The following is a 13,796-nucleotide window of genomic DNA, read 5'->3' as shown; positions in this document are numbered from 1 at the left end:
ATGAGCTCCCAAATTTGTCAGAATTATTCCACCCACATGGAGACTACTGTCAACCTGCACCTGTGGGCCTCCCACACATACCTCTCTAGGTTTCTATTTCCATGGCGCCTGGGGTCCACTTGCTCCCTGAGAGTTGGCAGAAGAAAAGCTCAAGGTCGTGGAGCGTCTCTTCAAGATGCAAAACCAGCCCTGGCTGGTTGGCTCAGTGGTTGAGCATCGGCCTGGCGTGCAGGAGTCCCGAGTTCGATTCCCAGCCAGGGCACACAGGAGAGGCGCCTATCTGCTTCTCCACCCCCCCCCCTCCTTCCTCTCGGTCTCTCTCTTCCCCTCCCGCGCCAAGGCTCCATTGGAGCAAAGTTAGCCTGGGCGCTGAGGATGGCACTATGGCCTCTGCTTCAGGCACTAGAATGGCTCTGGTTGCAACAGAGTGACGCCCCAGATGGGCAGAGCATTGCCCCCTGGTGGGCATGCCAGTTGGATCCTGGTCAGGTGCATGCGGGAGTCTGTCTGACTGCCTCCCCATTTCCAACTTCATAAAAATACAAAAAAAAAAAAAAGATTCAAAACCAGCGTAGTGGCCATGCCCTCTTCCAAAACATGAAGAAGCCATCCCAAGATGAATGGGGTAAAATTCAGGATGCCATGGAAGCCACCATGGCCTTGGAGAAGAACCTGAACCAAGCCGTTTGGATGCATGCCCTGGGTTCTGCCCCACAGGACCCCCCCCACCGCCATTTTTGTGACTTCCTGGAGAAGCACGTCCTCCTGGATGAGCAGGTGGAACTCATCAAGAAGGTGGGCAGTCACCTCATTCACCTCCACAGACTGGCTGGCCCCCAGGCTGGGCTGGGCAAGTATCTATTTGAAAGACTCACCCTTAAGCACGACTAGGAGCCCAGAGGCCTTTGAGGGGCCCTTCTGCACCCCTCTGGTGTCTGGCTTCTGCCTGAGCCCCTCCCTGTAACCACTAGGCAGCTTTTTAACCACCCTGGAGCCCTTTCCCATGCCTTGGACCAAATGGAAACATTTGCATAAAAAAGAGAAGGCACTATCGTTATATTAATACTGGAAATAAAACAATTTAAAATAAAAGAGCATTAGGAATAGAGAGGCTTATTGCATAATGACAAAAGAGCAGTATCCCGGGCAGGTGTAAATACTCTGTGCTTGCATACACCTGACCACCTGCCTGAAATACAATGAAGTAGCGCAGCAAAGACCGGAACAAATGCACTTAACAAGGGCACACTAACTTCCTATGAGTAAGCTAGAAACATCGTGGAAGGCCCCACAAGAAATCTGAACAATGGAAAGGCCTATCAGTGCTGAGGGCCATCACAACAGTGCTGATGTTCCCTAAAGAAATCTATAAATTGAACTTGTAAAAGATACAAGGTTTTGTATTTTTGTTTTATGCTTTGTCTGATTTTTCTTTTTTTTTTCAAAAGCAAACTAATTCTAAGGTTCATATGGGGAAAAATGTATAACTGAGAATAGTCTAGACTAGAAAATAATGCTGGGGACCCCCCTCCAGGTATTATCTTACAAAGCAAGGAGCGTGAATACATATACACACTACTCAGGGGTCAGAGTAGAAAGTACCAAAGTAGACTGAAACACATAGAGAAATCTCACTTATAATAAAGGTGGTTGGTATATCAGATAGATGAGAGGAAAATGAATTATTTAGTAAATGATGTGGAAATAATTGGCTGGTCATCCAGAAAAAAAAATAAGATGCTCACAACTTTGACCTGTCATAGAAATTTTTTCTTCAGGTATACTTAAGAATGATATGGGTGCAAGAATAGTCATTGGAAACACTACGTTATTCATTAACAAGGGAGATGGTTAAATAATATATGAAGATGTGTAATAATACATATATAGCAAATAATATGTAGTATATAATTTTTTTTCTCACAGTAGAAAAAGCAGTCATTTGTCAATGTAAAAAAATAAAAACAAACTTCTATACCTGTAAGAATTTTGATTTATTGGGGCCAAACTGTCAACAATTGCCAGAAAGTCAAGTCTCAACTGTTGTAAAGTAGCATTCCTGGAACTTACTTCTGTGGAATTACATAGAGACACCAAGTCCAAATGAATTTTTTGAGGAGTTTTATTAATTAAGCTGGCCACATATGACTGACACGGGGTATAGCTGACCCAAATCGTGCATGTCTGAAATAGCCTTGCAGCTCGTTATATAGACTTGATCACATACAGGAAGGGGGAAGGGAAAAGGAAGGGGAACATGACATAATAATCAATTCATTAACAAGCTTATAACATTTGTCTATAGGATCTATAAAAACATTCCTACATATTAAAACCTATAAGGCAACACAATAATGATGTCGTTTTACATATCAAAGACATTCACAAATCTTCTAGTGTTTACCTCCCATTCCTTTATCTAGAGGTATATGTTACTCTCAGGATTCCAGGAAGGGAGGAAGAGTTGAAATCAGTGTAGGGTATGTAAATTTTGTCTATTTTGAAAGGGAAAGAAAGTTCTTCAGATAACCTTTATTCTATAGTTAAAACTAAATGACCCAGTCAGCCTTGCAAGCCAGGAAGCTTCTGCATTCTTCTCCCTCCTTTCTCTAATGAAAGGATGAGTAAGAAGCCTGACTTTTCCTCCTAAAATATTAATAGTAATTTTTCAATTATTTGGTACCTTACTATATTTCCACTGGTTTTATATCCTGAGTCAAATCCTTGACTCATTTTAACAAGGTGCATGAGGCTGTTGAGTAGGAATATCAGCCTATACATGCAACAGATATTTAATAGGTAGACTTGATGTTTTCACTAATAGTAATACAGTTTACTGAAGAAACAAATGCTATTGATTAATTTCTTATAACCTGTACAAACCTTATGCAACTTACATAAAATTAACTGGCTTTTATAACAACTTACTTTTTTTTTTTTTTTTTTTTTTTTTTTTTTACAGAGACAGAGAGAGAGTCAGAGAGAGGATAAACAGGGACAGACAGACAGGAAAGGAGAGATGAGAAGCATCAATCATTAGTTTTGCGTTGAGCATTGCAACACCTTAGTTGTTCATTGATTGCTTTCTCATATGTGCCTTGACCGTGGGCCTTCAGCAGACCAAGTAATCCCTTGCTCGAGCCAGCGACCTTGGGTCCAAGCTGGTGAGCTTTTGCTCAAACCAGATGAGCCCGCGTTCAAGCTGGCAACCTCGGGATCTCGAACTTGTGTCCTCTGCATCTCAGTCCGACACTCTATCCACTGCACCACCGCCTGGTCAGGCTATAACAACTTACTTTTTTCGTTTCTCTTTCAAAAGTATTTTCATACCTTATATCTTTTTTTTTTTTTTTTTTTTAAATTTTATTTATTTATTTATTTATTTTAGAGAGGAGAGGGAGAGAGAGAGGAGAAACAGAGAGAGAGAAGGGGGGGAGGAGCTGGAAGCATCAACTCCCATATGTGCCTTGACCAGGCAAACCCAGGGTTTCGAACCGGCGACCTCAGCATTTCCAGGTCGACGCTTTATCCACTGTGCCACCACAGGTCAGGCCATACCTTATATCTTTAGTGACAACCAAGCTGGCTGCTGGAGAACAGCAAGCTGCCAAAGGCATGCTGGGAGCAGGTGGGGCACTGCCAGAAGCCTTGGGTGCCCATGCACTGGCACTTCTGCCATGGGGTGTGAGCAGCTGGACACCAAAGTACTGGGCCAGCAGCTGCTATATCCAGAAGGACATGAAGCATGCTCAGAAGAGTAACACAATGCCCAGGATGAGGTGCAGCACTCTGGGGTTGGACAGCCGCTGCATCTGAGGAAGGAGGTCCGACAGTCAGCAGGCTCAGGCCAGGTGCATGCAGAGCAGTCCGATGACCACACCAGGCCCCACAATGCTGGCCCCAAAGAGCAGTGTCAGGTAGGCACGGTAGGTGCTTGTAAAGCCAGTAGCCACGGTCACCATCACAGCCGCCTGGCCCATGCAGGTTCACATTAGATTCAGAAAGACAGTAATGAAACAACAGAGCCAAGAACTGGTGGGCCATCATCTTTAATCCTAGCCTGCACCCGGCAGACAAGTAAAAACACACACTGGGCTCCAAAACCCACTCATTCAGTGCTCACAAAGCTACTGACTTATCTGAGTTTCCTAGAACCAAAGGTTTCTAGCTCACCAGACTTATTCACCTCTGTTCCCCAACTCCTTCCTTCTCCCTGCACAAACTCTGCATAAACTGGCTTCTCACTCAGCACTCCACCATCTTGACTGCTTCTTCTGGCCTCCTCCACATGGCCTTCTCTGCTCTCCTCTCTAATGCTAATCTCAGGAACCAAGAGAGCAAGCTCCAGGTCTGCCCTCATTTATACTGTAGAAATCCAAGCCTTTAATCCAATATACAAACAAGGAAGTCTCTGATACAGTCACTTATCTGAGGCATAATGGAATTCCTCATAAGAGTGCACCACCCCACAACAAAAAGGGTGAGAAAGGCTTAGTCCTAAAACCAAGCCTCAGGCTACAAGGATCCTGCCTGTCCACAGCCCGCCCCCAACACACATTAATATAATCACGCCCATCCCAAACAGGAAGGGCAACTAATATCATCAACTGGGAGACGAGCTTCCACGTGGGCAGCGCCATTTTTAACAAAGTGAACATAATATATTTTATCTGCCCAACAGTTCCAGGCCGGCACGCAGAGGCTCTTGTGTTCCCTGTGGACCAGCCGGGTGGCCAGCATCATGGGCAGCACCATGGGCAGCACCAGTAGCAGTGCCAGCAGCCTTGTGCTAAGTGCCAAGTTGACAACATAGATGTACATGGAGGTCGAGGTTTGCAGGAAGCGGCAAGCTTGGGCCAATTCACAGCCGCAGGTGGGGAGGAGGGATCCTCACTCCTCAGTGCAAGTGCTGTGGGAGGCCTGCTTGCAAGCTCTGGGCTCAGGGCCATCTCTGCTGCCTCATGCTGGCCTTGAGGCTGGGGTGTGCTGCAACAATGGCATCTGTGATTGACAAGCTTGTCCTTGGTCACCATGCAGCAGGTTGAGCTCTGTACGACCAAGTCCTCATCGCCGCCGCTCGCCCATCTGCCAGTTAGGAATGCACCGAGGCCTTGTGCCCATGCCAGATCAAAGGGAAGACAGTGCTGTCGGTGCTGGAGGGGTGAGAGGGTGTGCACCTCGCCCTAAGGAGAGCCACTTTCACTGGTTTCAAAAACAGTTTCAGTTGAAGTTTCCTTTATGATTTGATTCATGCATTCTACCTGCCCTGAACTTTTGGGGCCTGTAGGCACAATGTAATTTCAAATTAGTTTCCAATTAATATTGAGTGCCTTTCCCACTAGCTGTGAGATGAGACCTTGGATACAAATGCAGGCCCATCCTTAGAATGGGCAAGCTAAATCTGGAAAGAATTTCATATAGCAATTTCTTAATAACTGTTATTGTGGTCTCATTTCTAATAGGAAAGGCTTCTACCTACTTGTCAATTACTTTAGTAAAATCTATTTCTAAATATTTACCTGGGAAAGTTCCTCTCTCAACATCACAGGGCTATGAAATAGCAAATAAAAAGAATTAACAAAAGACTCTTGAAATAACACATACATTTTTTAAATAGAAAATATTTTTTCTTAAAACATTTTATATACCAGTGGAGGGCAATAAGCCACTACTCCTAACCAGTGGTTGGCAAACTCATTAGTCAACAGAGTCAAATATCAATAGTACAACAATGGAAATTTCTTTTGAGAGCCAAATTTTTAAACTTAAAAAAACTATATATGTAGGTAATATATTCCTTATTGAGGTAGTGCCCACACATGGTATTTTGTGGGAGAGCCACACTCAAGGGGCCAAAGAGCCGCATGAGGCTTCTGAGCTGCAGTTTGCTGACCAGGGTTCCTATGGAGGGCCTATGTGACTTTCAAGTCTTAGGGGAAGGGAAGGGGAGAGGTAGCCAGAGGGCCTATCCCTGACAATCCCATCATTCCATCCCCCATAATCCTATCACTCATTCTCCTTGGTGGAGCTGTAATTCATTTAAAGGAACTGATAATTAACAAGGTCCACACCTGTGGTTTGTTATTTTCCAAACTTTTCTATCTGACCCTATTCCCTTTTCCTTCTCTAAGATTTTTCTAAAGAAGAGTTCTAATCCTTTTAATATTATTTCTACCCCATATTTTCCAAATGGGTAAAACTTCTTTTGGTGCAGCAGGTGGATATCTGAATATCTGAAACTAGTTTCTACTCTATACTTCCTCCAGTCACCCCAGCCTTAGTTGTCCCCACCACCTTACTCCAGCACCCTTCCAGCCACTTTTGTGCAGCCATTAGCAAAAGAATGGCCCCTCCTAAGCAGGAACGCAATCCAATCCACCACCTGCAACTAACTGCCCTACTCTGAGCAGCTGCCTAACTCTATTTTCCACAATAAAAGCAACAAACCAAAAAACCCCACAAATTTCACAAATTCATCTCCCCAACAGTGGGCTACTCTAGCCCACATGAGGTCCTCAATTTCCCTGGGGACACAGCAACCCCGCTATACCCTGAGAATCCTTTCTTACAGTTTTCTACTATTATGGCTAAAGCAGTGGGTCTCCCCTGTGAACCCCATGCCTCCATATCAGACAACAATCATGCCACACAAAGGAACTAGGGAAGGGTAGGGGAACTTGGAGGGGACCCAGCACCCATGTTGGCCTTGTCAGTCTTCAAGGTTCAGAATTTTAGAACTTTCCTTGGCCGCTTGTAATATGGGACATTAATTTTTCCAGTGCCCTTCCTCCCATATTTAATAGCTAGGGCACTGATTTACAAAACTGAAACTCTCCAGGAGAATGCAGGAATCAGTACACCAATAAAAGGCAAGAAAGATAAGACAGATAATTAACTAGCACTCAGAATAAAGGATGTTTGACTATAGAGGTGTCAGTTATCAGCAGAAAAGGACAATTTCTTCAGGGGAGAAGTCAAACAGAATGCCCTGAAGCCAGAGGTCTTGGATCCAAGAAAAGAGATTTTAGTGGGTCTGGGAAAAAGGCCCATATCATGAAATGTCACGAGAAATTTCTCAGACAAACAAAGAGAATCTATAGTACAGACAATTCACTATTTAAGAATTTCTAATACTTCTAGAATTTTGCTAGTTTTATAATTTGCAGGCTCTGGCAGACAGCTGCTAGCTCATATGAGGTTTACAAATTTCCATTCACTTTTGCCCTCTGGTTTTTTGCCAGAAATTTCCAATTTTTGCATGTAAGAACTTAATTCAGCCCTTAAAAACAGACACATTTAAACTTTAAACAAAGACTTCACATACACAAATCAAGAAATTTAAATAAACCTGACCTGTGGTGGTGCAGTGGATAAAGCGTCGACCTGGAATGTTGAGGTCGCCGGTTCAAAACCTTGGGCTTGCCTGGTCAAGGCACATATGGGAGTTGATGCTTCCTGCTCCTCCCCCTATTCTCTCTCTCTCTCTCTCTCTCTCTCCCCTCTCTCTCTCTAATAAAAATGAATAAATAAAATCTAAAAAAAAAAAGAATTAAAAAAAAGAAATTTAAATGAGTATGCTTTAATTATTCCAATTAAAATTATATCAGAGATTTTCCTGACAAGCCAAGAGACAAAACAGATCATTTACTATTTAGGCACACAGCTCAACAGACAAAGGAAGGGGTTTCCCCATCAGAGGCCTCTCAGGTGCTTGCCCAGCCGTGTTCTTCACAGGAGCTTAAGCTCAGTCACCAGAAATCCCCACTCACACATTAATCACTCAGGGGTTTAAACAGAAACATTAAAAACAAAGAATGAGATCTCGACAATCACAAAGGTGTCCCTGGGAGTCCGAGACAGGACTAACAAACTCAGTCCCTACCCAGGTCTCTTCCTGAGAGCACCACCAAATGTGCCCACTAATGTCTTTTTCTGAAAGCACAACTAGATGTCCCTGGAAGCCCGAGACAAGACTCAGTCCCCACTAATTGTCTTTCTAGAGCACAAACAGATGTCCCTGGGAGTCCGAGGCAGGACTCAGACCCCATTAATTGTCTTCCTAGAGTACAACCAGACGTGTCCCAGAAAAGCCCGAGGCAGGACCCAAAACTCTCCACCGATGTCTCAGTCTTGGAGAGCCTATTGCGAGAATGAGACCACGTCTGGTCCTCTGCAATAGTCCAAATTGACAGGTCCCAAACAGAATTCAGCAAAGCAAAAGATCTGCTTCACTTACCTCCAGAGGTCAGAATTTACACTACTTGATCTGTCTGCTGAATTGTCGAATTTGGGGAACGGGGGTGTCTGCCAAAGGGTTGCCCGAACCCCACAGGAAAACGGGAGCCCTGGAACTTCTCAGGTGGCGCCTCTCCTCGAGATCAAGCAGGGTTAGCAACCCTCTGGAGAGACCAACCAATCCAGGTCTCTCTATCTGGTGACACAGAACACTGGATCCTGGACGAGCCCTCAAATGTTGTAAAGTAGCGTTCCTGAAACTTATTTCCATGGGTTTACATGGAGACACCAAGTCCAAATGAATTTTTTGAGTTTTATTTATTTATTTATTTTTTCATTGCAACACCTTAGTTGTTCATTGATTGCTTTCTCATATGTGCCCTGACTGCGGGCCTTCAGCAGACCGAACAACCCTCTGCTCGAACCAGCGACCTTGGGTCCCAGCCGGTGAGCCTTGCTCAAACCAGATGAGCACGCACTCAAGCTGGTGACCTCGGGGTCTCGAACCTGGGTCTTCCGCATACCAGTCTGATGCTCTATCCACTGTGCCACCACCTGGACAGGCTGAGGAGTTTTATTAATATGCTGGCTACATATGACTGACACAGAGTATAGTTGATCCAAATTGTGCGTGTCTGAAATAGTCTTGCAGCTCGTTATATAGACTTGATCACATACATACAAGAAGGGGGAAGGGAAAAGGAAGGGGAACATGACACAATAATCAATTCATTAACAAGCTTATAACATTTGTCTATAGCAGTGGTAGTCAACCGGGTCCCTACAGCCCACTAGTGGGCACTCCAGCTTTCATGGTGGGCAGTAGCAGAGTAACCACAGTATAAATAAAAAGATAGATTTAACTATAGTAAGTTGTTTTATAAAGATTTATTCTGCCAAACTTAGCGAAATTCCGACATAAAGTACTTGGTAAGTAATTATTATTGTATGTTTTAACTTGCTGTAACTCTGCTTTATAAATTTTATAAAGTAAAGTTACTTCCCTACTTTATAAATCACCATTACTGTGGAACCAGTAGGCGGTTAGAAAATTTTACTACTAACAGAGATACAAAAGTGGGCGGTAGGTATAAAAAGGTTGACTACCCCTGGTCTATAGGATCTATAAAAACATTCCTACATATTAAAACCTATAAGGCAACACAATAGTGATGTCGTTTTACATATCAAAGACATTCACAAATCTTCTAGTGTCTACTTCCCATTCCTTTATCTAGAGGTGTATGTTACTGTCAGGATTCCAGGAAGGGAGGAAGAGTTGAAATCAGGGTATGTAAATTTTGTCTCTTTGGAAAGGGAAAGGAAGTTCTTCAGATAACCTTTATTCTATAGTTAAAACTAAATGACTGCCTGACCAGGTGGTGGTGCAGTGGATAGAGCATCGGACTGGGATGAGGAAGACCCAGGTTCGAGACCTCGAGGCCTCCAGCTTAAGTGGAGGCTCATCTGGTTTGAGCAAAGCTCACCAGCTTGGACCCAAGGTCGCTGGCTCGAGCAAGGGGTTACTCGGTCTGCTGAAGGCCCGTGGTCAAGGCACATATGAGAAAGCAATCAATGAACAACTAAGGTGTCACAACGAAAAACTGATGATGAATGCTTCTCATCTCTCTTCATTTCTGCCTGTCTGTCCCTATCTATCCCTCTCTCTGACTCTCTCTCTCTGTCTCTGTAAAAAATAAATAAATAAATAAAAATAAAAATAAAAAAAAAAACACTAAATGACCCAGTTGTCCTTGCAAGCCAGGAAGCTTCTGCATTCTTCTTCCTACTTTCTCTAATGAAAGGACGGGTAAGAAGCCTGACTTTTCCTCCTAAAGTATTAACAGTAATTTTTAAATTCTTTGGTACCTTACCACACATTGAGAAAGTGCTTTGAAAAATGGCAGTTTCACCTCATGTTTTATACATCAGAATCAAAGGGGTAGAAGTAAGGGGATTACATGGATATGATTGGTAATAGATTAGGGAGGCGGGAGAAAGCAAGGGGGGGCAGAATCTCTGGGATTGGATAAAAGTGAAAATGTATTATGTTGTTGAACCGTTTATATAGGCAGGAACAAAGCAGTTGACAGTTAATGGTTCATATAACAATAACAATACCTTAGTTCTCTAAATTCACAAGGCCATTGTGTAGGCTTTCCCTGAGCTTGTCAGGTTCAGTTCATGGCCACATCTTTTTTTTTTTTTTTTACAAGGACAGAGAGAAAGAGTCAGAGAGAGGGACAGACAGGAATGGAGAGAGATGAGAAGCATCAATCATCAGTTTTTTGTTGTGACACCTTAGTTGCTCATTGATTGCTTTCTCATATGTGCCTTGACCATAGGGCCACAGCAGACTGAGTAACCCCTTGCTCAAACCAGTGACCTTGGGTCCAAGCTGGTGAGCTTTTACTTAAACCAGATTAGCCTGCGCTCAAACTGGCAACCTCGAACCTGGGTCCTCCGCATCCCAGTCTGATGCTCTATCCACTGCGCCACTGCCTGGTCAGGCCATGGCCACATCTTGATTTATTAAAAAAAATTTTTTTTCGTCCACACATTCAAAAGATGAGCCAACCATAAATGTTCTAACATGGTGAGATTTTCTTTCACTGAACACCTCTAAAGGATTAGAAACAAGGTTGAAAATTGAGTATAGTGTTTGTGGTGTGGTAGCCTTTGCATTAAAAGAGAAAAAAAGATGAAAAGGAGAGAGGTGGACAGATGGGCAGACACACAGGCAACCTCTGGAAGGATTGACGAGAATCTGGTAAGATTGCCATGGGGTGCAGAGAGCTGGGTTGCCACATCCAAGGACAGGCAAAGACTTACTTTTCTGTATGCCCTTTGGTACTTTTACATTTTGAACTGTGTGTACAAATCATCTATTCCAAAAAATGTCTGATTAACAAGGGTTAAAAATAAAAAGGAGACTTCTGCTTCCCCCAATGTGACAGATTAGATATCCTGAAATCCTTCTGGCTACAAACACCTGATAATGCTGAATAGAATGTGACGACAGCAATTCACAGCCATGGTGAGTGATTTTAAATACACTATCTCCTAGTATTTGTTTGCTTAAGCAACCCAATCCACAAGAAAATACAAGGTTTGAACAATGTAATTTAAACTTGACCAGCTGTCCCCCATACATACAGACGCACACATGCATTAGGCTAGAAGGCAGGTGTTAACAAAATCAAACAACCCCCCAGAAATCAACACCACTCCACCATGTTCTCTGTAAAATCTGAAATCAGCTTGAAAGACAGCAATAATAATGACAATCCATTCATAATGGGGATTAGAAAAGGTCAGAGCTGAGCACAGTGAAGGGAGTATGCATCAAACCTGCTGGGCAGAGGCCAACGCAGGACTAGGAGGCAATGTCTCACACTATGCTTGTCCTTATGTCTCCTGCTTTATTTGCTCAACATTATTTCCTGAGATTTTATTGAAAGATGAAGACTTAATTCATCTATTTTAAGGTGACCAACCTTTTTACAAGGAAAAGAAGGACAAAAATAAATTGAAGAAAAGAATATCGTAAATAAAAGAAACATTTTATTCGTTACAACAATAATACACTATAATATGACAAATGCATAATAAAAACATCTGTACTATTTTATATTGCAACTACGCTTACATGCCTATTAATTTTTAATAATAGTTGTAAGAAAAAAGTACTCATTTATCAAAACTAAATATCAAACAAAACCACTAATTTGGAATGATATTCAGATGTTTTTTATCATTTTCTAATTTAAAAACATCTGTTTCATGCAACTATTTAATCAAAATGCATTATTAGTAGATATTGTTTGAGGTTAGATTTCCACTTTAAAAGTCAAATTTTAGGAAAATACTTGTAAATAAAATTATATGTATTTGGAAATTATTAAATAGATAATGAATTAATAAAACACAAATTGTGCTTAACTGTTGTAAAGCCAGTAGCCGTGGCCACCATCACAGCTGCCTGGCCCATGCAGGCTCGCATTGGATTCGGAGAGTCGTTAATGAAACAACGGAGACAAGAACTGGTGGGCTATTACCTTTAATCCTAGCTTGCACCCGGCGGGCAAGTAAAAACACACACTGGGCTCCAAAACCCACTCATTCAGTGCTCAAAAAGCTACTGACTTAAAGGAGTTTCCTAGAATCAAAGGTTTCTGAGAGATATATGAATTTACCAGATATTCCAACTGCCCTTTGGTTGTCCCACCTGTCTGCCTGACCTCACCCTTCCTTACTGGACAATCACCCCTGAAGCAGAAGAGTTCCAGGAAGCTGGTAAACCACCTCAAGAAGGAGCGTTACAGGAAGCCAAAACCGTAAATGCACAGAAGGGGACATACCAGAGCTTCTGACTCAGTACCTCCTCAGGCTCTCCCAAACCCTATAAAAATTCGCCCCCTAGTCTGTACCAGTGCCCTTCTCCCCAGAGAAGTGCCTGGTTCCTTTCTTCCTTTCAATAAAGCCTGTTACTCTGGTCTTTTCAGACTCCCATGGATTCAAACATATGGTGCCGAAGCCCAGGACAGGGTACTAACTGCCTGGACGATCCCTCTTTGCTGTCCAAATTTATAACCAGGGAAGCAACAGGAAGCGGCAGCTCATCCTGGGCTTACTCTCTGATTCTGTCTGGACGTGTAAATTGTAGATTGATTGGCTGGTGATCTGTCCCTGTCCTGAACCCCTGTCGGACCAGAAAGGTAAGGAGTTTCTCCCTTCCCTCTCCTGGATGGCTTTAATTCAACCCATAAGTCCCTAATCCATCGTCAGATGGCTTTCTCTGGTCAGCCTCACATTTTGAGGGGTTTGCTATTTTCTGTCTCAGCAGACAGCACATTCCAAAAGTCTAAGCGCTTAGCCAAATGCCTCCACGTTCTCTCAGAGCTCCTTCTTAGGTGGTGACAACCTCTAGGTAGGACGACTCCACATCATCAGGAGAGCTTTCTCCTTTGAGATTGTGATTGGAGGCGGGGACGCCCTCTCTAGATCACTATCTCTACAATGGGCTCTTCCGAGTCAAAGCCATCTGACCAAACCCCGTTGGGCTTTCTTCTAAAAAATCTTTCTAAACTAGGTCTCTCTGACCTCAAGCCAAAGAAACTCATTTTCCTTTGCAACACAGCCTGGCCTCAATATAGGCTCAACAATGACTCTCTTTGGCCTGAAATCAGGACCTTTGATTTCAACATCCTGAGAGATCTAGATAATTTTTGCAACCAGATGGGAAGACTTCTGAAATCCCTTACATGCAGGCCTTCTTCTATCTCCGGTCTAGACCTTCTCTTTGCTCTTCATGTTCTACCTCTCAAGTTCTTCTGGCCAAAACTTCTTCCTCACAATCCACCCACTCCCCTCTCTCTAACCCTCCATCTGATATATTTGATCCTCAAGCTTTCCTTCTCCACAGACTCCCAACTCTCTCCCCCTCCTGCCTGACACCCAAGGGTGCTTCTCTCGGGACCCCTCTCTGGTCCCTCTGCAAATCTCTTTCATTTGAGTCTCCTCCCTCCAGAAAGCCCCCTCCCCTCTCTTCACTGAATCCT

At 43.3% G+C, this 13,796-nt stretch overlaps 1 pseudogene; it reads left to right on the top strand.

Moving 5' to 3' along the window:
* Positions 1-891, top strand: LOC136308999 (ferritin light chain-like; annotated as a pseudogene).
* Positions 892-13,796: the final 12,905 nt, after the last annotated feature.

This window comes from Saccopteryx bilineata, chromosome 6, assembly GCF_036850765.1.
Source record: "Saccopteryx bilineata isolate mSacBil1 chromosome 6, mSacBil1_pri_phased_curated, whole genome shotgun sequence".
Taxonomy (NCBI): Eukaryota; Metazoa; Chordata; class Mammalia; order Chiroptera; family Emballonuridae; genus Saccopteryx; species Saccopteryx bilineata.
The sequence above is the reverse complement of the archived record's forward strand: the minus strand, read 5'-3'. Positions and strand labels throughout refer to the sequence as shown.